Below are 22,223 nucleotides of genomic sequence, written 5' to 3'. Positions count from 1 at the left end.
CCTTCCTACGGTGGATCAACATCGTTTCTGGTGACTGGAAGGTATGTTTGCTTCCATGTACTCTTTTCTCCTGAATGGTCTTTTGCTACCTTCTGATAGTTTAGATCTATAGGAAAGCACCTCAGCTGTTCTATATCAGCATAATTTGAGTCCTTTTTGGAGTAAAGTATGAAATTTTAATCCTTTGAAGGGCATGTTTTCTCTTAAAGATATCATCTTTTATTAGTGATTTTATTTGTTGCAAAAGCAATGCACGTTTTGCAACAACGTGGATTGAGGGCATGATGCTAAGTTAAATAAACCAGACAGAGAGGGGCGCCTGGGTGGCTCAGTGGGTTAAGCCGCTGCCTTCGGCTCAGGTCATGATCTCAGGGTCCTGGGATCGAGTCCCGCATCGGGCTCTCTGCTCGGCGGGGTGCCTGCTTCCCTCTCTCTCTCTCTCTGCCTGCCTCTCCATCTACTTGTGGTTTCTCTCTGTCAAATAAATAAATAAAAAATCTTTAAAAAAAAATAAAATAAACCAGACAGAGAAAGGCAAAGACTGCATGGTATCGCTCATAAGAAGGAAAAAAAAAAGTCAAACTCCTAGAAATAGAGAGTAGAAAAGTGGTTTCCAGGGACTAGGGGGTAGGGGAAATAGGGTTAGGCTGGTAAAAGGGTGTGCACTTTCAGCTATAAGATGAATATAAAGACCTAATGCAGAGACTATAGCTGATAACACTGTATAGTATAATTGAAATTTGCTGAGGAGAACATAAATGTTTTCATATATACACAAATATGCACACACACATACACATATACATGTGAGGGGATGGGTATGTTAACTAGATGTGAGAAACCTTTTCACAATGTATGTGTATGTCAAATCATTATGATGTTCATTCTAAGTATATTATAGTTTTGTTTGTCAGTTATACTTCAGTAAAGCAGAAAAAAATACATGTGTAATAGAGAAATTCAAACATTACTAGAATATGTAATATAGAAGGTAAAATTCTCTAATCTCATTTATTTCTACTTTTTTTTACTTATTTATTTGAGGGGGAGAGAGAGAGAGAGAGAGAGAGAGCGAGCACAAGCAGGGCGAGGGGCAGAGAGGGATGGAGAAGCAGACTGTCCATGGAGCAGGAAGCCCGACAGTGGGGTAAGAGGGTGGTGACCCCAGGACCCTGAAATCATGACCTGAGAGGAAGGCAGACACTTAACAGACTGAGCCAGGCACCCCTCTAATTTTACTTCTTATTTTTTCCATATTATATTTCTAACTGTTAATCGTTTGGTAAATGTTTCCTACACCCTTTTCCTTTATAAAAACACAAACTCACTATTTATAGAGCCATCTTATATTTGAAAATATATTGTGTGAGTTGGAATTGTATTAGAGGGTCCTATAATTCTCTGTCACATAAGATCTAAATCTTTGACATCTTCCCATGATAGTGAATGTTCATCCATGTCATTTATAGAATAAGTCGTTTGGATTACCAAAATAATACATTCTTATAATAATTCGACAATTCAAAAAGGCCAAAGTGTCAAAGAAAAATTAATAGTCTCCCTCTCGCCCTAAATTCCACTCTGGTAATTTATAAATTACACAATAAGTTATTTACTTTAAGAATTTGGAACTTGCATTTGTGTGTGTGTGTTTAAAGGATTACAGATTTTCAGTTGCATGTAATACCAAGAGAATGAATTGTTTTTGTGTTCTTATGGGAATTGTTAGCAACGCCCTTCTTGGAATTTTTAATTTTACAGAACTTATTAAAACAGAGCAAAGCACATTGCTTTTTGTAAGTATGGTACTGACTTATGTAAGAGATAATTTAGCAAGGGGCAGAGGGCAAGAACTCTATAGCCTACCACCTGAGTTTGAATCCCATTTCTACTATTTATTAGCAAGTCTCTTAGCCATTCCTTGCTTCACTCTCTGCATCTGTAAAATGGGGAATAGAATTGTACCTACATTACATGGTTGTTGTGAGGATTAAATCAGTTTCCTAAGTACCTAGAACAGAGCGTGACATACACATTTTTCATTCATTCTACAAATACTTCTTGTCTACCTGGAACTTTTCGGGGCTGGGGATAAAGTATGAACAGAATAGACAAAGGTTCCACTCTGTGAAGCTTACATTCTTGTAAGAGAGTTGGTTAGCATTTAGTCTATATTTGCTATTACTGAAAGATCAAGACACTTTTCAAGGGGTTTTATGTCTAATCTCAAATTTTTAATGGAAAAAAACAAACACATAATAAAATATCTTGCCTTAGTAAATTAAATATAACTTATCACTTTCTATCCTTCCTGCTGATCTATTTTTCCATTTATTACCACCTGATACCACACTATAGACTTGTTTTAATCACTGACCTCATCCTTCTAGTCTAAATTCTTGTCTTTAGAAATGATACATGGCTCCCCAAGACATAGAACATTAGAAAGGCCAAGATCCGGGGCGCCTGGGTGGCTCAGTGGGTTAAGCCTCTGCCTTTGGCTCAGGTCATGGTCTCAGGGTCCTGGGATCGAGCCCCGCATGGAGCCCCGCATGGAGCCCCGCATCGGGCTCTCTGCTCAGCAGGGAGCCTGCTTCCCTTCCTCTCTCTCTCTCTGCCTGCCTCTCTGCCTACTTGTGATTTCTGTCTGTCAAATAAATAAATAAAATATAAAAAAAAAAAAAGGAAGGGCCAAGATCCGAAAGGACACTGAAAATTTTTAAATGATAGAGGAAAATAATAGACCTATTAAAGAACCACAATTTGGGCTTTGTTTGGCTCACTATCTTAACTAGTTCTTCCCACATAACCTAGCTACCCAATATATATTTGCTGAAATCAGTGAATGAATGGATTTGCTTAGCAATCTAGAACACTAGCAAAACTGCAAATGCAAATCCTTAGTTGTATATCACATCTTCCTAGGGAATTTGTAGAGTATGTGGTATACATCGACTAAAGCCAGTGTGGAGAGTGTGTGTGAAATTTATGAGAATGTATGGCCCCAACTCTAATATTATGATTATGTAACAGTTCTATAGTATTTTCTCTATCTTTTTAAGTTCTCAAGTGTCCTTTTGGGTGTTGGCTCTTTTATTTTCTATTACTTGTGGAATAGAGTGCGATTTTTGATCATATCTAAACTTAATAACCATTCTCAGCCTTCAGATAATTTCTAACAGGTGTGTTTAATTATGGTAGTTTAAAAAAAGGACAAATTGTGGAAATTTATATATGCATAGTGGAGAGAGAGAATGGAATTTTCAGTATGAAATTTTTACAATAAGAAATTAATATAATGGCATCTCTATTTTTTTGCACGTGAAATAAGGCAATTTCTGTGCTCTTTTTTTTAGCCTATTGTTATAACAGTAATAAATTACCATGTCTGGGAAACAACTTAGATTTATAGTAAGACCTCTCCATGCCTTAAAGACTAAACATTTCTATAAGTCGAGAAATTAGTTATGCAGGAAAGACTTGCTCTCCTCTAATTATATCTCATAGCTAGGGAGAAGAACATAGGAACAGCTTCAAGGCAATTACTATTAGAATTTTAAAGGCTGTTATCTATAATTCATCTACTGGGAAACAGGGAACTGAAACAAATGACAGATTCTGAGACCATCAGTGCAGCTCCAAAAAGCATGTGTCTTCATTTAACAACTACTTGATGCAAATATGAAAGAACCTGCACATGCTCTAAATACATGCCTATAAACTTCAGATCTTTTTAAAACGTTTCTGTTGATATCATGTAGTTCCTGGGAATGGGGCCTGCTATTAAGGGTAACAAAATATGGTTCCTTCTCTCTTTGTTTGCTATATACTTCCATTCTGAACTTTTCACTGTTTCAAAAACATATATCTAATGTTTGACTGTATGACATGTAACAATTTTGAACAGCTTACAGATGTGCTTTGAACTTCCAGAATGTCTTAATGGTGGACACTTGTTCTTTGAAAGGACCCATATTTCTGTTGGTCCTTGCAAACTGTATTTCTCCTTACCTTGGCGTGAACAGCATCAGGGATTGCAAAGTAAGAGGAGAAGGGGAGGGGGAAAGGCAGGGTAGAGGGGGAGGGGAAGGAAGAGGAGAAAGATGATTTTATCTGACTATAGTAGTTAGAATTTCATTGTTTCATGCACTCAGGACAGCTCTTCAAGAAAAATATGTTTACACATAAATTATGTTGTTGCTCTAATCTCATTATAGATTCTATTAAATAGTTAATCATGATGTCAAAAGGGTCCGAATGTTCACTATTCAACACAGTGGACTTGCCTCATCTTTAAAGGGAATCATACTAAATCAACTACAGAGGTGAAAATGTGCTATTTTTTGACGTCATGTTGATATTCCACAATTCCAAAGGGAATTTGTATTTTTTTTATTTTTTATTTTTTATTAACATATCATATATTATTAGTCCCAGGGGTACAGGTCTGTGAATCATCAGGCTTACACACTTCACAGCACACACCATAGCACATACCTTCCCTAATGTCCATAACCCAACCATCCTCTCCCTACCCCCCTACCCCCGGCAACCCTCAGTTTGTTTTGTGAGATTAAGAGTCTCTTATGGTTTGTCTCCCTCCCGATCCCATCTTGTTTCATTTTTTCCTTCCCTACCCCCCAAGTCCCCCACTTTGCTTCTCAACTTCATCATATCAGGGAGATCATATGATAATTGCCTTTCTCTGGTAGACATATTTCACTTAGCATTAATACCTTTTAGTTCCATCCACATTGTCAAAATGGCAAGATTTCATTTCTTTTGATGGCTGCATAGTATTCCATTGTATATATATACCACATCTTCTTTATCCATTCATCTGTTGATGGACATCTAGGTTCTTTCCATAGTTTGGCTATTGTGGACATTGCTGCTATAAACATTCAGGTGCACATGCCCCTTCAGATACATTTGTATCTTTAGGGTAAATACCCAGTAGTACGATTGCTGGGTCATAGGGTTGCTCTATTTTCAACTTTTTGAGGAACCTCCATGCTGTTTTCCAGAGTGGCTGCACCAGCTTCCATTCCTGCCAACAGTGTAGGAGGGGGGAATTTGCATTTTTACAAATAAGATATACCATATTTCCAAAGCTTAGCTATGCTTTTGTAAATTGGCCTTTTAAAAATTTATGTGATAGTCATTTTTATTTATCTACATCAAAGGGTAAATCAACTTCACAAGTAAGTCAGACCTTTCCTGTTGAGCCATTGGCTGTACATTCCCACAATGGGTGTCAGATACTTAGGAGAATGCTATTTTCCAGTCATGGAGACACTGTTTTCTTTGAGATAGTATTAATATCTGAGATACTATTAATATCCTGAGGCCTGCTTACCTAAACTTGGGATAGAAAGTTACTGATGCTCAGATTTACCATATAAAAGAATATAGACCAAAAAATACAAACAAATAAAACACCCATCTTCTACTACAACATGCTATTTCTAAAGTTTATAAAAAAATAGGGGCACCTGGGTGGCTCAGTGGTTTAGGCTTCTGCCTTTGGCTCAGGTCATAATCTCAGGGTCCTGGGACCGAGCCCCTCATCAGGCTCTCTGCTCAGCGGATAGCCTGCTTCCCCACCTTTCTCGGCCTGCCCCTAGGCCTACTGTGATCTCGATCTCTATGACAAAAAAAATAAATAAAATCTTTAAAAAAAATTAATACATTTGCATAAATGAAATACCTTTTCTACCTAATATTTCAAACATTTCTGTATACCTTCTGTTTCTTTATCAGCAAAAAATTCAGTCTCAGTTTATGGATTTCAGGCCTGTGTCCTTCAGCATACTGGATTGGACAGTCTCTGCTTGATTCTTCTTTCAATATATTTAATTAACTACTTCATGATTTTGGAACTCATGTTTGCTCTTCTAAGTGATCATTTTTTTTCACCAGGCCAAATATAATAGAATCAAAACAAAAATCTGCTTTCATTAACACTGTATCATTAACAAAAGGCATATGTAAGAAAATTTCCTTACACAGCCTTATGGTCTAATTATCTCTCCATTTCCTGTCCCCACTGAGACCAGCCAGCTCTCAGCTTGTTATTGACCTCATTGTTCGCAGGTGGTTTGCATAGTTGGTGGTCCAGCTTCTCTTATATTCTTCCCATACGTGATTTCATTCATCTTTTGCAACAGGAGAAAGAGTAATGGCTTGTGGTCTCTTGGCTTTCTTATTACAAGTATCTGTCTATGCAACTTGCACATTTATATTAACTTTCTTCCTTAAAGCTTATTTTTAAAAATGGGAAGTTAAGTGTAAATACGTTACTTAGAAGAGAATGGAATTACATCTTTAGTACTTCTATTATTGTTGGATCATGTTCCTGGTTTCAGTGTTGTTCATTTTCTTTTCCCTATTTTCCATCTGTTCTTTGAGGTCTTTCTTTTCTATCTGTGTTTCTTTGGAAGGAAGTAAATATCTGTAGAAATCCTGTGTGGCTCATCTATCATCAAAGACTAGATCACTTAGGACAGTTCCCTCATTTTATAGAATGGCATCAGGTATGATTCCCAATGGAACCCAAGCCTCTCCACTCAATGTAGTTTTCCTCTTGAATAATACTACTTATTAAAAAAGAAGAAGAAGAAGAAGAAGAAGAAGAAGAAGAAGAAGAAGAAGAAGAAGAAGAAGGAGAAGAAGAAGAAGAAGAAGAAGAAGTTGTAGTAGTAGTAGTGTGACAGGTGGCCATATTGACTAGTAACATAAACATGAAAAAGTTTAGTTAATAATATCCCTAGTTGACATCTTAAGAAGATGCCATAGCTTTCTGACCATTTCAGATATTAAAACAGTTAATTAAGATCCACCTTAAGAACTAAAAAGCCAGCCACGTCCAAATCATAACTTTAATCTCGTAAGCAGTGTATAGCTCTCTCCCCAACCCCATTTCAGGTATGTCCTTAGTTTGGGGACCAGCAGTGAGAAAGGGAACAAGGTCTATCTTTTCATTCTTCCTTTTTCTTCTGGATTTCCCTTTCTCCTGTATATCATGGGGACAGGATGGAGGTTTTAAGGGTAAAGAGATATAATATCTTACTTCTTTGGGGCCGTTACAGTCACAGTGACCCATCTTTGTGGATAATATCCAAAGGTTGGATTTAGTGTGGACCAGAATGTCACAAGTACAACCAGTTGGAGAATTCAGTATGCCCGCAGAAATCCTAAAGGCTACTGAGTTGCTTTTTAGTCTGTAAGTGTCCTCCCTGCAATACCTAATCATAAAATTCCTTGGGTCAATTTTGTAAGCAGCTGTGTTACAATAGTCAAATATCCTAACAAGGTAATACCTCCTTAACTATTGGAATTAGTCCTTGATCTATTTAGATTTTTTCCTTTATGTTTTCCAATAAAAGGTAGATTTGTCAGTTTCATCCTTTCATGTAATCAATTTTTGCTTTATGTATTTTGAGACTACAGTTGACCCTTCAATAACCTTGGGGTCAGGGGCCCCCAGCTCTCTACATGGTCCCAAATATATATATATCACTTTGGACTCCCCCAAAATTTATACCATTGACTGGAAGCCTTATTGATAACATAAATAGTCAATTAACATATATTTTGTATGTTATATATATTATATACTGTATTCACATAACAAAGAGAAAAAAATGTTATTAAGAAAAACATAAGATAAAGAAGAAAATCATAAAGAAGGGAAGATACATTTTCAGTACTGTGTTTGCTGAAAAATGCCCATGTATATTTTATAAACTGGGAGCACATATTTAGTTGACCTTTAAGTATGGAACTCTCAAGATGTCAAATTGGAGATGTCATCGTCCTAAAATAATATTCAGTTACTTTCCCAGGAAGTAGAACCCACATAGAATTGCATAAGCCATCTTAGAATATTATGACTTAATATGGGATTTGCAAGGAATACTCACAAAAGAGGGTTACTTTTCATTCTACTGAAGGTACTTGGAGGGAAGGACCTTAAGGATGGCCAAGGTCTTTGCCTCTCCATCCCCAAGCTGGAATAGGCATTTGTTCCCAAATCATTCAGGTTTAGTGTTTACTTAATGGTCCAAGTGAGTTTTCAGACTTTGTTTCTGCCCTTAAAGAATTCCCTCACTGTTTTTCTGAGACTAGCAGTGTGTTTGAAGGACATTTGTTTTAAGTGGTGTGGGTAAGGTCTTTTTAGGATATCTATTCCTCCATGTTTCTACATGAAGTCTTTCTACAAGAAGTCTACCACTAACTTTTAAAAATGCAGTTTTGTAAAGCCCTGAATGTAGAATCTAGTTTATGGCAGATGGAGGAGTAAATATAGAAGGAGGAAGTAGAAACAGGAAGTGTTTTACAACCCTTAAAATGTACTGTTGTTGCTGTTGTTTTCCAGAGGGAAGATTAATGGGAGGATTCTTTTTTAATTTCTTGATGTTTGGGACAAGATAGAGGAGGTAATTGGTGCAGTGAGATAATGGGAAGAAAGGGAGTAGGAGGAAGGAGGTAGGGTGGTCAAAGACAGGTTGTGTCATTGCATTTATAGAATTAGAAAGTTTAACCTCAGTTTTCCATTGTTCTATTATCAGTTTCATGTGTATCTTGATACCCAACATATTGTACATTGACTTGATGTATGGACAGGTGACTCCTACAACAACAACAAAAATAGTGGTTAAGAGTTTGGGTTCTAGAGTCGGATAGCCCCCGGTTTGAACCCTTGATCTAGCACAGAAGAGTTAGAAGTTATTGGGCAAGTTGCTTCAGTTATCTAGACCTCAGAAAATATGAGTAATAACAGCAATACTCTAAAGGGTCAGGATTGAGTTTTTCAAAGCACATTAACTATCACAGTGCTCGTAAATAGTTCATCCAAGAACTTGGTAAGTGCTAAATTCTGCATAGATGCCCAATAGGAACTTCTATACTCTTCTCTCTTTCCTCTTTTCTTAAAACTACAGTAACTATGGTCCCACTTAAAAAAGTGTTTTGCATAAATTGGACCCTTAACATGTATCTTTCTTTTTTAAAAGATTTTATTTATTTATTTGACAGAAAGAAATCACAAGTAGATGGAGAGGCAGGCAGAGAGAGAGAGAGAGGGAAGCAGGCTCCCTGCCGAGCAGAGAGCCCGATGCGGGACTCGATCCCAGGACCCTGAGATCATGACCTGAGCCGAAGGCAGCGGCTTAACCCACTGAGCCACCCAGGCGCCCCCTTAACATGTATCTTTTTTGATTGTTTGATGAATGAAAAACATAATAAGGAGAAATCCTCTTTACTCTTTGCCTTCCCAATATTCATGCATTGATATTGCATTTCTCTGTTATGTGCCAGATGCTTTGCTTGAACAAAACAGTCTTTGCAATCAGAGCACTTACATTCAATGGAATATGTAAAAGAAAGCGATTCTTATTCAAACAAGATCAAACCATTCTTCAGAATGTCCCCTGGATTTATAGTGGAAGGAGAACTGGAGACAGGGTGTCCGTTTAGGAAACTACCGAAGTAGTCTGAGTGGGAATATGGGCGGCTACGTACAGTGCTGTTATGTTTCTCTGAGGATTTTTTTAAAAAGATTTTATTTATTTGTTTGACAGAGAGAGAGAGATCACAAGTAGGCAGAGAGGCAGGCAGAGAGAGAGCAGGAAGCAGACTCCTCACCAAGCAGAGAGCCCGAAGTGGGGTTCGATCCTAGGACCCTGAGATCATGACCTGAGCTGAAGGCAGAGGCTTAACCCACTAAACCACCCAGGTGCCTGGATTTTTTTTTTTTTTTAGTACAGTTGACACACAATGTTACATTATTTCCAGGTGTACGATATAGTGATTCCACAATTAGATACATTAGGCTATGCTCATCCCAAGTGTAGCTACCATCTATCACCAGACAACGCAATTACAATGTCATCGACTCTGTTTTATATCAACTCAGTTTTATCCACATGACTTACTCATTCCTCTGAGGATGTTTTAAACCTTTCAAAATTCCTACATTAGTATCAACATGGAAAATTGCTTAACTATGGCAATAAATACCCACCTCAATATTTATTTTGTCCTTTGATCTTTGAAGTTCCCAAGTCATATCATCAGTTAATTCTTAGTTATATCCTGATGGTGAAAGCATTTGAGGATATGAGGTGACAAAGTAAATAATGTTACATCTCCTTCTTTTATTGTTGCTCTCCATCCATATCAGATAATGCAAAATCTTCTAGATGTATATGTCAGACTATATTATAATCCTATGTTTCAGTTGTAATGATAGTTTCATGCTTTCTAAAGAGGAAATCTTAATAATATTGCTAAATATCAGGTGAAAATTGAAAATGAGAATATCTCCTAGGAAAACAGATCATTCATAGAAAACAGCTTAAAATATTATGTAGGACAGAAAATTATAATACCTCTGGCTATTTTTCTGCTAGATCTCATTACTTTTAATCAACATCATATCATCCGTTGAATTTGAAAAACTCAGTTTAATTTTATGCATGATTTCGATATCTTTCAACACTTAAATTGGATTTTTCATGTTTTTAGTAAAGGTAAGCAATATTACCTACTGTGTGACTGGCCTTAACCCTGTAGCCCATTAATAAAATCTTTGCCCAATATTGGAACAGGTGTACAATTTAAAAGTTATTCGATGCTGTTAAATTCTGAAATTAAGATTGCAAATCTTAATTTGAATAAGGTTCAAATTATTCTGAATAAGGTTGATGTCCATGTTTAAATCTCTTTTCCTAAAATATAAGACTTCATGGAAGTTGTGACATACTGCATTCTTTGATTCTTTCCACTTAGTGTCAATAAATTGCTATGGAAATGTGATTGGTAAGGGTATGTACGTGTTGTTACAGAGCACTTCTGGGAGAAACAAAGCACTACTGAGTATCTGGGGCAACTACTGATAAATCTCATTTACCTCACAGTTTTGTACTTTATAACTTCCACTAACAAGAAACTTGCAAGTGCCCTCCTAAACGAGCACAGGGTAATGTATGGAATGGTTGAATTACTATATTGTACTCCTGAAACTAATAAAACACTGTATGTTAACTAACTAGAATTAAAATAAGAACTTAAGTAAAATAAAAGTTAATGCTGTATACTCTTTTCTTACTAGAAGGCAAATAAAAAATATATTCATTTAAAGGATGAATCAGTTCATTCATTAATTCATTAATTCATTAAAGGATGAATTCATTTAAAGGATGAATTTCATTAGCCTATTAAAAAGACTGAAATGATGTTTATTCTTAAAATGTGGTATCTGTACCATGCGAATCCCACTAAATGGTAGTAATTTTTAAAAATCCATTTTAAGGTTTACTGGCAAAAAAAAAATTTGACTCTTCTAAGAAAACATTTATTTTTTAATAAACTGAATAATGAGAATTATATAGTCTCCCTTGTTTACCTGTTTTATAGAATTGATAAAGATGCAAAACTGGATTTAGTGCCTAACTTCAATAATTATCTTATTCTTATATCTAACACTTTTATTTTCTAGTTATTTTACAATTGTAAAAAAATTAGGTGTCTCCTGTTATTTGGGTTTTAACACTCTGATCAGCTTCAGTTGGCTTCTGGAAGGAGATGAGAATGATGAAAACAAAACAATAACTAGAAAGAATACTGCAAGGCCTCTAAATACTGAGAATATTAATAGATATTAGGATACATCCAAACAAAATATATGTTATTTGTATGTTAAAAATAATAACAGGCTAGATGGGGGGAAAAAAGAAATCTGCAAATCCCTACTACATAAAATTGGAAGACGGAAAGTATTGGAGATTACAACCAAGGAAGAATGTCAGCTCATCAACAGACTTTAGTATCAGAGAACAAGTTTTATCCCAATTCATGGACTATACTCAGGTGCCCCATGGAACATCAGGTACAATATACACGAATGTAGTGTGTAGATTTTATGTGCATCAAGCAGAGAGACTTTCATTTAGCCTTTGTTTTCCTTCAACAGCTAACTCATGTATATATGAGACACTAGGAAGTTTTGGATAACGAAATCAATGAAGGCCATGAGATCCTTCTCTTAACAGTCTTAATCGTAAGAGAAATTTTCTACCTGAATGTCTATTGCATAGGGTTCATAACTGTGTAATATACTTGTTCTTCTTCAAATAATGGCAAATTTAAATATCCTAAAAATACTCTCTTACTATATTCTACATTCCAATATAATGGAAGCAAAACCTGAAGGTATTTTTTTTCTTTTTTTAAAAAAGATTTATTTATTTATTTTAGAGAGAGAGCATGGGAGAGAGGACGCAGAGGGAGAGAGAGAATCCCAAGCAGACTCCCCACTGAGCACAGAGCCGGAGTGAGGCTTAATCCTACGACTCTTAAGTTTGTGACCTGAGCCGAAATCAAGAGTCTGTTACTTAACCAACTGAGCCACCCAGGGGCCCCAAGGGGATTTTTCTATATAGAGTCAATGACAGTATAATGTATGCCAGAAAAACTAAAGACTTGATTGCTATTATTTTAATATATATTATTGATATGTTATGTGTCCAAAGACAATTTGAGGTGATTTATATAGAAATACCACAATGCTGCATGACTAAAATTCATTTAACGATGTATTTAAAAAATACACTAATTTGAGTAATGAAAAAGAAATGTGAAAAATTAAGTGGAATTTTATAAAATATTTTTAAGATTTTATTTATTTCAGAATGAAAGAGAGAGAGCACAAGTGAGTGGGGGCGCAGTAGAGGAAGAGGGAAAGAATGTCTAGCAGACTCCCCACTGAGCGTGGAGCCTGTTTGGGGGCCTAATCTCATAGCCCTGAGATCATAACCTGAGCTGAAACCAAGAGTGGGGTGCTTAGTCGACTGAGTCACCCATGTACTCCTTTAGTGGAATTTTAAACTGGAGAAAGACACTGAAGTAAAATATAAATGTTGTATCTTCCATGAGAAAAGGCAAATATTGCCCACTGAATTTGAATTCCATGATGATGCTAATTCTAATTCTTTCTTTGCCTTTAACCATACCTTCTGAGTGTCATTTTCCTTTTTGTTATAAGGTATCTGGAAATGAAGTGTAGAAAAGAAACAATGAGGAAATATCCAGTTTTCAGGTCAGAAGAACATTTATTAACATCTGGATATAATTTTTTGTAACAGTACATTTGACATTAATTTATTAAGTTTGATTTGCTATCTAATTTTTAGCCAGGCACATTAGGCATTGTTATTCTGGGGAAAAAGCCCAAAATAGCATTGGACTGAATGCAGGGATACATAGTTTTGAAGTCATGGGTCTTCACCAATTTTAGGCAAGTTGAGTTTTTGTTCTCTGCATCTCTCTTAGTGGTTAAGCACCACAACTTGTTTTTTCTCCAGCTTATAGTAAGTTTAGTCCCCAAAGAGAGAACACGATAATGAGCTGGTGTGTTCAGTATGTGTGTGAATTGTTTTCAAAAGGAAAGAAAAGCCAATTCTGGTGATCATTTAAGAAGTAATGTGGGTACTATCTGGATGGTGGCAGACTGAAAACACTATCTGAGGGAATTTTGAGAGCTAGTTGATAGATGGAATAAAAGGCTTTAAAGATAATAGTCAAAGATTGGGGCACGGGGCTCAGTCAGTTAAGCTTCTGCTTCATGGGTACCTGGGTGGTTCAGTGGGTTAAAGCCTCTGCCTTCAGCTCAGGGCATGATCCCAGGGTCCTGAGATCAAGCCCAGGTCAGGGCATGATCCCAGGGTCCTGAGATCAAGCAGAGAGCTCAGTGGAGAGTGCTTCCCTCTACCCCACCCCCCACCTGCCTCTCTGCCTACTTGTGATCTCTATCAAATAAATAAATAACTTCTAAAAAAAAAAAGGGGGCATCTACCTTCAGCTCATGTCATGATCCCAGGGTTCTGGGATCGAGCCCTGCATCCAGCTCCCAAGCAGGGAGCCTGCTTCTCCCTCTCCCTCTGCCTGCTGCCCCCACCATGTCCCTCCCCTCCCCCCACAAATAAATAAATAAATAAAATTAAAAAAATATATAATAGTCAAAGAAAATATTTCAAGGGATATAGCTACCTACAGGGGAATCATGTAGGTAACAAATTCATCATTTTTCCTTCTTTTAAGCAGAGGATAATAATTTAAGTGTAGAGGCTTACATTCTCTTGATAGTTATACAGCTAGAATCACATTGTTGTGTTATTTTGTTTTCTTTGTAGGATCTCCCCAAGAAGTAGAGAAAATCATGCAAATCCAGAAGAGCCAGAAGAAGATGATGAAGATGTTGAATTTGAAAGAGTGAACACAGCAAATGCATTCACTACTCTGAGCCTGAATGAGGTGAAAACAAGTAACTTGACCCTTTACAAAACACTGGGCCAGGTAGCTCGTTCTGTAGAGTTGATGAACTCCTGGTTTTTATTTTCAAAACTTTCCTTTGTTTTTGTAACATCAGCATGTGTAGGTCATATTTAAATCCCATTCTTGAAGTATCTGTCTTGTCATGACTCTGAATTTTCTCTTCTTCAGTTTTTTATGGATCTTAACCTTTTGAGGTCTTTATTCATCAGTGTAATTCAAAACATTCTCTGATATTTTTATCAACCTTAACAAGATCTCACATCTTTTTCAAGAGTTGCAGTTTCATTTAGCATTATATAGAAGCTGTGACATTAGTAACTGTAACTAGCAAGTAAATTTACACTGTATGAAAATCAATAAGAAAAACACCAGAAATGGAATTAGTGCCAAGGGCATAAGGCAAACACAATGCATTTGATTAGGAATTAGTTTTCTAACTAGTAAAGTAATCTCCATTCATGAACATACATTTGGGTACTTCATTTAAAAAAAGAGAGAGACTGAACAAAATCTGGTTATATTCATAACCTAGAACATGAAAGATAAAACATGAGTATACAACAACACAGATAATCACGTCAAAAAATGGGCAGAAGACATGAACAGGCAGTTTTCCAAAGAAGACTATAAATGGCTAACAGACACATGAAAAAATGTTCATCATCATTAGCCATCAGGGAGACTCAAATCAAAACCACATTGAGATACTACCTTACACCAGTTAGAATGGCCAAAATTAACAAGACAGTCAACAACAAGTGTTGGAGAGGATGTGAAGAAAGGGGAACCCTCTTACACTGTTGGTAGGAATGCAAGTTGGTGCAGCCACTTTGGAAAACAGTGTGGAGATTCCTTAAGAAATTAAAAGTAGAGCTACCCTATGACCCTATGCTAGGTTTTTTTTTTTTTTTTTTTTTTTAAGAGTTTATTTATTTACTTGAGAAAGAGAGATCACAAGTAGGCAGAGATGCAGGCAGAGAGAGAGGGGGGGAAGCAGGCTCCCCGCTGAGCATAGAGCCTGAAGTGGGGCTTGATCCCAGGACCCTGAGATCATGACCTGAGCCAGAGACAGAGGTTTAACCCACTGAGCCACTCAGGCGCCCCTATATTGTTAGTTTTAGTAGGAACATGTGCACCGTGAAACATCACAGTAGGGTTTTCCCCTCAGATTGGTGGAAGCTCTCAAGCTCCAGGAACAACTTAAAGTTCCTGTGAAGGCCTTATCCGAGGGTGTCAAGAGGAAGGTAGGAAGGGGCCTCGGGGTTACCCTGTGCGCCCCGCCCATTAGTGCCAGATGTGTTGTTCTTGTTCCAGCTGTGCTTCACACTGAGCATCCTGGGAGACTCGTCAGTGGTGATTCCGGATGAGTTGTCCACAGGGGTGGACCCTAAGGGGCAGCAGCAAGTGTGGCGAGGAGTGTCATATTAAGTGTAGGGTTAGTAGTATGAGTCTGGAGTTTGTATATATATATATAATTTTTTTTTTACATTCACTCCATTTATCTTCGAGGTTCACATCCTCTATTATTGAATTCAATGAAACTCAGTACAGTGCTCAAAATTCCCCAAGGAAGGGAAAAAATAGACATTCTAAGAATCTAATAGAATCTTGCCTGAATTTGTTTGGATTTTCTTTTTCTTACTCCTCTTCCCTGCCTCATTCTTCTTTTCTTTTTCAGTTACTGACGATCCTACAATCTGGTGCTTCTCTGCACTCCAACTTTTTAAACAAACATGACTTTACTCACTATTTCCCAGTCTTTAGCTTTTCATTCTACAAAGCCAATTAGTGTGGTAATAGAATTACATAATGCAGTGCAATTTTTTTCTTTCTCTCTAGAACAGATTTTTTTTCTTATAACTGAATACAAAATTTTCTATTATTCTTCATACTTCTTTCCATTCACCTATTTCCCCAAATTATTTTCTAAATGAAAACACTCTCTTACTTTACCTTGAGACAGGCAATTCAGACCATTGTTAAAAACGCAGAGAGGGGCGCCCTCCTGACCACCCACTCCATGGCAGAGGCTGAGGCCATCTGTGACTGTGTGCCCATTATAGTGTCCAGAAGGCTGAGGTGGGTGCCCGTCCATGTCCACACTGGGGCGCCAAGTTCTTGCAGAGAGAATTACAGTTCACTATGTTAAGCTTCTTGATTGAAGATCAAACACCTTCTTTTGTCTTTGCAATTGAGGAAGCAATTAAAGGACCAGTGTTCTTTTCTTTCAACTCTTTTTTCTCTTCCTTGGATTAGGTGTATTGGTTCCATTCAACATCTGAAAACCAAATTTGTTAAAGATTATTCAAATTTGTTAAAGATTATTTTCTAGAAAGAAAAATGAAGGACCCCACTCAGATGGAGCCTCTCCGCACAGAGATTCTGAAGCTTTTTCCACAGGCTGCTCAGCAGGAAAGGTAAAGGACGTTTTTGGCATGGGTAACAAGTGTACAGGTTTTCTAGTACACTCAGTTTAGACGTGGGTGAATCTGGGCAGGAAGAGGAAGGCTGAACTGACTTCTTTATTATAAAACAAGTGGTTTGGAGGTCACTTGGATGCATAGACAAAGCCACTGAAAGGTTATGTTCAGTGAATGCTTCATAGCTCCGAAAAGGTGAGTGGTGTGTACGTGTGCACATGTGCCTGTGTATGTAGAGAAGATTGTTTTGGTGCTTACAGCCTCTGGGGACAAGGCTATTAAGCAAATGAAGATACAAAGAAATGAGGAAATGACATTAAAGTAGGACTTTAAAATGAACAAAGTTTGGCCACTGAAGAGTGGGGATAAGAGGCACTCTTGAGAACACAGAATCTGTAAAGAACTTGAGTCAAGATGAACTTTACCCATGTAGGGTGGCTCAGTTGGTTAAGCATCTGCTTTGGGTTCAAATCATGACCCTGGGATCCTGGGATTGAGCCCCACCTTGGGCTACCTGCTCAATGGCAGGGGATCTGCTTCATCCTCTCCCTCTGCCTGCCACCCCCCACCCCTGCCTGTGCTCTCTTTCTGTCAAATAAATGAATAAAATCTTAAAAAAAAAACACACACACACAAATTTTTTTGGCTACTAATTTCTCCCCAGTGTTTTAACATTGTTATACATCTGATTTTTTCCTTCTCCCAGAGATTCCTCCATGAAGGCATATAAATTACCATTGAAAGACGTTCGCCCTCTGTCTCAGGCCTTTTTTAAAATTAGAGGCGGGTAAGTTTAGACACACTTAGACTTTATCTATTGTGATATTTTCACATGGAATGTATACTATATGAATTCAAGTAGAAAAATTATATAATCAGTCAAAACTTAGAAAATCTCCACTGGATTCGTCTTATAAATTCTATAGGGATTGTAGTACTGGCTCTACACTGAGGTTTACTCCACCTTATTTTTCCTCTGTTAAAAAGGAGACAAGAATATTCTGTCCTGGTTCCATTGAATGGTATTGGAGGATAATTATCGACATGTTGTCCCAGAGAATACTGAGTTGAGCTTCTTGCATCTCCATATTTATCATAGTCAGAGGCATGAGGAGCTAGAATATGGAGACAATGACTGGAAGCCTAGATAGAAGGCCAGAGAAGGAAGGTACACAGGGCTGATATGTGACAAGTTAGGATTGGGGATGGATGAGCATAGAGTTGAATTCATTCCAGAGACACTGACTAGAGGTCACCCTGGATATTTATGAGGCCTTGACACATAGAAATGGGACACATACAGGGTACTTACTTGTTCATAAATTTATAAATATAGAAACCCAACAATATTCAATGGCTGATTTGAGTCCTAACAATACATATGTAAGTAATCAAAAGGGGATGTACTGAAATAGGCCACAAGAAGCTCTTGAGTGTAGATGTATACATTCCTTCATTGTTCTCTTTTTGTTTGGCTGTATCTACATCTTTCTTTATCTTTCCAAAAAAATGTAATGACTTGGCCTATATCCTAAAAAATCTCATGGATTTGAAGTTGCTGCATATATTGCACACTTTGAAAGCACTTTTAGTGGAAAACATGTAAGTCATTGATGTTAGTCCCTCTCAAGGCAGTGAAACAGAACTTTGACATGGAAGAATACAGCCTCTCTCAGGCTACCTTGGAACAGGTGAGTTTTCTTTCCTTTAAACCAGTGGGTATCATCCGAGGAGGCTTTGTGTAAATCTCTGTGCACATCCATCTTTCAGAAACACCCTGACATCTTTGTTTACTTACTTATTTTCTCCCTATTTAGGTGTTCTTAGAACTCTCTAAATAACAGGAAATATTGATGATGAAGTTGATACAGCAATTAGATGGAAACTCCTCCCACAGGAAGAGCCTTAAAACCCTGAATCTCCTAACATCAGGCTTTAGCTCCTACTACATTATGAGTCTCCAGAATTCTAGAACAGTCTTCCACATTACCACAGATAACAGACGCACTCAATAGTTCCAACATTCAATAATGATTAAGATTTTAGATGGTTTTTTAGACTTTAGAATGGAGAGGAGAGGCAAAGATAGGGAAAAGTCATGAACATTACCATAATCAGGCATTATACTAATTGCTAATCAGGCCTATTTTGTGTTCAGTATTAATTAAAATATCACATAATGTTAGTCCAGTTTTTAAAATTATTTTCAATATAGCTGAATGCTGAGCATATTTTACAAACAGAACTTTGAACAGGGGGCCTGGATGGCTCAGTTGGTTAAGCATCCTACTCTTGGTTTTGAGTCAAGTTGCGATTTCAGGGTTCTCAGATCCACAGACCAAACTCTGTGTTGGGCTCCATGCTAAGTGGGGAGTCTGCTTAAGATTCTCTCTCCCTCTCCCCACTGCCACTCTCTTTCTCTCCCCAAAAAGAAATGACCAAAATATTGTAGGGTTTTTTTAACCTGAACTTTAAATATATCGGCTATTTTTAAAATATTATTTACTTAGGGGCGCCTGGGTGGCTCAGTGGTTAAGCCGCTGCCTTCGGCTCAGGTCATGATCTCAGGGTCCTGGGATCGAGTCCCGCATCGGGCTCTCTGCTCCGCAGGGAGCCTGCTTCCCTCTCTCTCTCTGCCTGCCTCTCCGTCTACTTGTGATTTCTCTCTGTCAAATAAATAAATAAATAAAATCTTAAAAAAAAAATATTATTTACTTAAATACCAATTTAAGATAACATTGACCATAAGATGATCTAAGAAATGGATGGATGAAATTATACAGTATAACCTTTAAATACAGTTATATTTTCTGATTATAAGTATATGCTCATTTAAGGATATATAGAAATTATGTGGATGAAGATAATAGTAATCTATAGTAAAACACCAGATTACTCCATTTGGTCTTCCTATAATCAATGGTCTTTTCATGGGTACTTTCTCTAAGTCGACATGAGTGGGCATGGTAATTTGCTATATTTTTCCACTTCATGGTTCACGAGTACCTTGCATATCATCGTAACATCTTTGGGTTATGGGATACCTGCATTGGATTCCTTTGATGTGTTATCATGGTTTTTACTTAACCTTTTTACTATTATCTGACATTTTAAACTATATGCTTATCTCTTATGAATAAAGCTGTGATGCACTTCTCTTCAGTCTTATTTTGTTATAGTCTTAGGGTAAATAGTTCTGGCTTCAACGGATGGCTCTCTGCTGTACAAGATCTAGGTAACTTTGTTCTCTGACCAGTAGAAAAATTCAGCACCCATACTAAGCTTCTGAAATGTCCACAGGACTTTTTAATATCATACTCATCCTTGATTCTGACTTTCCTCCTCTACTTGAACTCTTATTATGTGGTCGTGGTTTGTGTCAGTTCCTTTATGGTCACCTTGGCATTGACTTAAGGTTGAATTTGTCCCCTTAGCTTGATTTCTGCAAACAGACATTCCACAGATAATTGGTTAAAAAAAAAAAAAAAAGTACATCCTCCTAACTTACAGGAATTTGGTATTTCTTTAAAATTTTATGATAAAAGTTTTTGTTTTATTTGTAATGTTCAAATTTTCTTAAAAAGGAAATTCCATTCACTCAATTACATAATTAAAACCAACAAACAAATGTATTTGTGGTTTTGGTAGATGACTCATTTTCTATCCTTAGATTACCATACTTATTCCAGTGGTTCTCACTCACTTCTGTCCCCCACACAGCAGACAGATAACATTATTTGGAGTTGTTTTGGGTTATCTCAATAGAAGATTGCTACTGCCACCCAGGTGGCAGAGGCTAAAGACACTGTTAAACATCCTAAAACCCACAGGACAGTCCTCCACAAAAAAAATGATAATTCATCTCAAAATGTAAGTAGTGCCCATATTGAGACACTCTGATTTTTGGTTAACCAGGTGAGCTCATCCTCTATGCTTTGATGACTCACCATCCAGCATTTGAGACTATCTCATATCCCTATGTAGTCTGTGATCTTCCAGGAACTCCTTTTTGTATGAGTCTTTTCTTCCAGGTCCTAGTAGCCCAACTAGAAAAAAAAAATGTCTCAACAAGGCCTTCCTTCATATTTATGATGGATGATCACAACTGGCCAAAAAAAGAAGCTTGGTTTAAAAAAAATAGTAACACCATTCATTTTCTACCAATGTCCTTACTCCTGTTGAAGAGTGATTTACTTTGACCAAAAAAGACACAGCAAGGTTCTGTGATGTCTTCTGATACAACTGTTTGGCAGTGGGTCCTGCCAGTTACCTCATAAAAGTTCTTCCTCTAACAGCTTCCTTCAGCTGCTTTGAGTAGGCATTCTGGACTTTAATTTGGTGGATTTCCTGCTTCTATAAATTAAAATCATCTAACTGTGCTCAATTACATTTCTATGCTCTTAAAATTGTTGCTTTGTAGCTGTTGCTCATAATCTTATCTTCCTTGGCTACATGGTATGACTACCAAGAAAACAGTTTGGGAATAAGTAGAACACTCTCAATGTTTTCCAACCGTGTCTTAATTTTTTTTTTAAGTTTTTGTATTTATTTGGCAGAGAGAGAGACAGACAGAGATCACAAGTAGGCAGAGAGGCTGTCAGAGAGAGAGAGGGGGAAGCAGGCTCCCCGCTGAGCAGAGACCAGATGTAGGGCTTGATCCCAGGACTCTGAGATCATGACCTGAGCCGAAGGCAGAGGCTTAACCCACTGAGCCACTCAGGTGCCCCTAACCTTGTCTTAATTAATTACAAAAGGTCCACATTCTTGGCGATTTCATATCTCACAAATCCCAGTTCCTGGTAGTGATTCCTGTGTTCCTTGGGTTGTCATGTACATTAATCCAAGTAATGTAGGGCTTGTGGTAACTCCAGACATATCCAAGAATTAGGACAGTTTTGAAAGAGACAGTTTGAAGGTTATTGTGGATTCAAGACAGCCATAAGTATCTTTCATAAGTGAAGATTGTGAAATTTCAGCTGTTATTTCGACCCATGATATAGACTCAGCTTCTTGCTCTGCTGTGGCTATCATGAAATACAGTCTTCTTCAGCCAGTTAACTGGCTATAGCGCTCGCTGTTGACACATCTTTTCTCAACCCACTTCTGCTTACTTAAAGTTTTTGTTTACTTCTTTAAACTTATTAAAGTTTAAACTTTAAATCTTTAACTTATCCCATGGCCTCCCTTGTCTCCCCTGCCTCATTGCCTTTCTCTGTGCATCTTTTTAGCTTCATCTCTACTGCTTGGTTCAGTTTCTGGAGAAGGTTGTGACTGGCTTTTGTCTCTATGTGAGCTGAATTTTTTTTTTTTTTAAAGATTTTATTTATTTATTTGACAGAGAGAGATCACAAGTAGGCAGAGAGGCAGGCAGAGAGAGAGAGGAGGAAGCAGGCTCCCTGCTGAGCAGAGAGCCCGATGCGGGACTCGATCCCAGGACCCTGAGATCATGACCTGAGCCGAAGGCAG

At 37.4% G+C, this 22,223-nt stretch overlaps 1 pseudogene across 1 annotated transcript in view; it reads left to right on the top strand.

Annotated features, from left to right (window-relative positions):
- The window catches only part of LOC309851458 (ATP-binding cassette sub-family A member 10-like), a 65,637-nt pseudogene extending 47,039 nt beyond the window's left edge, over positions 1-18,598 (top strand). The window contains exons 12-21 of the transcript in view: positions 1,667-1,796; positions 9,447-9,526; positions 14,196-14,375; positions 15,506-15,581; positions 15,652-15,741; positions 16,301-16,416; positions 16,594-16,650; positions 17,464-17,544; positions 18,393-18,448; positions 18,575-18,598. The product of the transcript in view is annotated as an ATP-binding cassette sub-family A member 10-like (transcript). The remainder of the gene's footprint in view (positions 1-1,666; positions 1,797-9,446; positions 9,527-14,195; positions 14,376-15,505; positions 15,582-15,651; positions 15,742-16,300; positions 16,417-16,593; positions 16,651-17,463; positions 17,545-18,392; positions 18,449-18,574) is intronic.
- The last annotated feature ends 3,625 nt before the right edge of the window (positions 18,599-22,223 follow it).

Source organism: Mustela nivalis (genome assembly GCF_964662115.1).
Source record: "Mustela nivalis genome assembly, chromosome: 17".
Taxonomy (NCBI): Eukaryota; Metazoa; Chordata; class Mammalia; order Carnivora; family Mustelidae; genus Mustela; species Mustela nivalis.
The sequence above is the reverse complement of the archived record's forward strand: the minus strand, read 5'-3'. Positions and strand labels throughout refer to the sequence as shown.